This window comes from Etheostoma cragini, chromosome 2 (assembly GCF_013103735.1).
Source record: "Etheostoma cragini isolate CJK2018 chromosome 2, CSU_Ecrag_1.0, whole genome shotgun sequence".
Lineage (NCBI taxonomy): Eukaryota > Metazoa > Chordata > Actinopteri > Perciformes > Percidae > Etheostoma > Etheostoma cragini.
Genome location: NC_048408.1, coordinates 19,457,349 through 19,461,531, shown reverse-complemented (window position 1 = coordinate 19,461,531; position 4,183 = coordinate 19,457,349).

Below are 4,183 nucleotides of genomic sequence, written 5' to 3'. Positions count from 1 at the left end.
GAGGAGTCCAGCAGCAGATTGAAGACGAAGCGTGGTGCTCATAAAAGAAGATGCAGATTAAATCCCGCGAGCGATCCAATCAACAGCGCGAGACTGGTGGTTATGCAAAATAGGAGTGACGTCATACTCAAACCAAACTCGAGCCTTAGGGTGCTTGGAAGAGTGTCCTGGAGATTTAGGGGCAACTTAATTGCATTGTATAAAAACTAAGGTCAGAGAGCGCTTATGATGGTTTACAGCTGTGTTTTTATTAGGCATTAACCTTTTTTTCACCAATGAAAATTTTCACACAAAACAGAAAATCCTGAAGAAGTGTAGCCTTTGTATAATTAAAATAAATAAATAAATAAATACATTTGGTTCAAGCTAAATATCCTCAACTGTAATTGTCCACTGGGAAGCCAAAAAACAGTTACATGGTTATTCCAGCCATTTAGTAGCCTATTGCACTTTCATAAAGTTGGGGAACAATTATGGCTCCAATAACTCCAAAAACACTTGATCCTAGAGCCAAACTGAGATAACCCTGATTACCCTGATTATTCTATTTCAGTCTCCAGGAGACACAATAAAAAGAATATCACTGTTTCACAAGTCTCCATGTACTATAACCTGCATTGTTATATTCAATGATTCCCAAAAATAGCCATTTGGGCGCTATGAATACAAAATAAAGCACCAACACGCCACGTACACTTTTTGCCTTTTTCTTCCACCAATTGAAATTTGACTCACCACGTTGCATGAGAAATGTTCTTCTTTTCACATACACAAATAGTTTTTGTTTCCTGAGATTTGGATAGTTGGGACTACGCCTAAATAAAACCACAAAAAAAATCTGACAAAAGAAAGTTTTATTTTCTGTGCTTGTAGTTTAGCAGTGTCCACTTCCCTATGGTACAAGCCCACAATAGCTGCGAGTTGAATGCTTTTTTTTGAGCTGCAGCTGCAGACCCAACAATAGAAATCAATGAAAAGGGAGAAGACATACAAAGACTAGTGCAACTCACAGAGAGAAGAAAGAGTGAACGGGTTAAAACATCTGACATGTGTTTTCTCTGATCAAGCTCAGAGACAATGGGAAACAATCAAGATATTCACAAGAAAAAGACTGAGGCAAAGAGAAATCTGAAACTCTGTGAGTGAAGGGAGGAATGCAGGCTTACCAGAAATCATCTACCGTGGACTCATCAGTGAACACATTGTTAATGTCCCTCAATGAAGAGTGAGAGTGTGTGAGTCATGTCTTAGCTCTGTTTCTCCATCCACCCTCTTTACAGGAGTCTGGCAGCCTGTTAGCCTTTTCAAATCGTTGAGGGGCACTGAGCCAGAGAGATGGGGAAAACCCAAAACTTGATGAATCTTATAACAAATTTACTGCCGCATATCATTTACAAAAAGGGCTTAAAACATTCTATTTGCAAAATAATTTCAATGTCAATAAAAATCTGAACCCAAAAACCAAATTCTTGCAACAGGAAGCTGCGTTTTAGGTGTAGAAGTATATGTTAGTAAATCATTTAAGGATCCTTCCTTTATTTAACTAAACTCGTCACTAACGGTGTCCATCATTTTATCAGAGAGCCTAAAAAGCTACTAAATCCCCTCACATCCTGCCCATCCATTTCAGATTGATGCATAATGTTGTTACACAAGGGTGTGGCTCAGCACTGGGCTATGCTAGAACTCCTTAACAGAATTAGGATAGACTGATTATCTGCAGAGCTTTTATACACAGATTTATTTTATTTATTTATTTTTAATCTGTTGCCTTAACATGGTCTAGTCACCCATCTGCCCAAACTGTCTGTGACACAAAACGCACTCTGCAAGCACACACATAGACTGACACACCAAACACCAACTCGGGGCAGGTGCAGATTTAGTGACTGTGTATATAAGATATTGGACAGGAAAAGGAAACTACTGCTGCTGCAGGCCTGCAGTTTTGAGCTGAGGTGCTTTGTTGATTTATAAAAAAACTGAACTTCAAACAGCGAGCCACAAGTGACTGGATTTCAATTCAAGCTGAGATCAAACTGGCATAAACAAAGAACCACACCCGACATCAGCACACTGCCACTACAACTGGCAGACTATTAGCAGCTTTTGGAGCTTAACAGCATGTTGGGGCTTTCATTGTGCATCAAAAATTGAGTAAACGTAGTCCTGCATATACACGCATCCTGTGAAAAAAACAAAGTGAAAATGACAATGCTGTTTCTAAGAAAAGTGAAAGACTTTTTTTGCGAGGAGCATTCAATATTAATCCTTCATTTACCTCCCTCTAAGTCTGGCATGAACCATCGGGGCATCTTCAGAGCAGTACATAATGTATGATTATATTAGGTTAAAAGGGTGGAAGGCAAAGATGTGCTACATCATGTGCCAAGACTCACTAGGGAAGTTCAATAACCAGGAAATGAGCTCATCTTATTGGACTGTTGTGAAAAAAAGAAAAAGGTCCAGCATTGTAATTTCCCCTCTGAAAGCTCTGTGCTGCAGTATCTCAACGGACACATCCAGGCGATTCACAACAGCTGTGTTTGACTATGTGTGAGATGGGAGGGTTCATTTGCAACAACAACAACAAACAAAAAAAAATCAAGAATATTTGTTTGTTTAAAAACTCCATGTGCATTTTTGGGTACAGATGGTGGATCAGTCTCCCCCTGGGACTCTGGTCACCAAACTCTCTTGTGGGTGTTTTAGTGATGTCTCTAGTTGTTCTGTTTGTAGTGTCCTCATCTTTTGTTCTTTTAACCTTTTTTTATTATTATTTTGTAAAACACTTTGCAATCTCTTTTAAAAAGGTGCTATAAAAATAAACCTTCACTTACTTAATTTTCTCACCTTCCATAAAAGGAGAAAAATAAACTTGTAGTCCTTTAGTACAGTACAGTGCTGCATGGGTAGGTATCCAGACCGGACTCGTGAACACCCTCTTCTGACAATCCACAGGAACTGCACCTAAAGTCAAGTTACTGTAGATAAAATTACACCATAACACAAAATGAAAAAAAAATTGTTTTAAAGAGCAGAGACGATGTGTAAAACCTTATTCTGTAAATTGGCAATATATGTGACACCAAGGGGATGACTTCAGGATAACCTTGTTTCTAATGGTTGCATTTGTGAAGTACAGTTCAAGTGCAGATCATTTTTTACAAAAAACAAACAGTAGGAAAAGTACATCTAGATAATGCTAGATTATTCATACATGCATGGAATATAATTTAAAGTTAAGGCCAGTGATACATTTTGAAAACGTTTATCATCTAGATCCAAAGTTAGTTTAAATGTGACACTGCTGGTTAATTAAACAAACTATGAAAAGAATACTGTCATCTTCGATCCCATTAACCCTGCTACTGGACAAGAGATCATCTCTCTTCATAATAGAAACATTTTTCCTAAAAAAAAACAACTTCTGGAGTCCAGACTGCTAGACATAAATGTCTACTAAAAGATCCAGTCACTGTGTTACAGTTTTAGACAAGACATCATTATGAAGACAACAGACTGACTAAAAAGCATGACTCACTATTCTAGGACATTATTACTAAGCTACACATATGTTTCTGCTATCATTAAGTTGCCTTCTTGTTATCTACCCTAAGACTTGCTCCACTTTGTCAGGCGATTCAAGTCATTTTTCTCTTGAAATACATCGGATACAGTTTGTAGACTGTAGCCATCAGTGTCATGTAGAAATGAAGATATGGGCTAACATTTCTACCTTCTATTAGATGAATTCTTTGTTCTTTCACGTACTTTGGCATCATTAAAGAAATGAATAAATGCAAATGGAGGGATAGCTTTCGTTGTTGTAGCTAACCACAACAATGCAACACATTACACAATCTACGACAGCAGTAATACTAGTATCCACATTTGAAGGCAATGTGATGCTTGTGCAGTAGAACAGCAGCTAAATATTCAATTTGACACTTAATACTGAAGGTGCAGGTCACAGGAGAGAAACAAATCAATTCCACACCTGAAACCTCATACTGTACGTTTGTTTGTGGTCCTGTTATGCAACCTTTTTTTCTGGACTCAATCTCCCCGATTGTCTCAACAAAAGACTACTATGTGGCCAGGTTAGCTCAGCTGCTAGAGCAGGAGAACACACACACACACACACACACACACACACACACACACACACACACACACACAC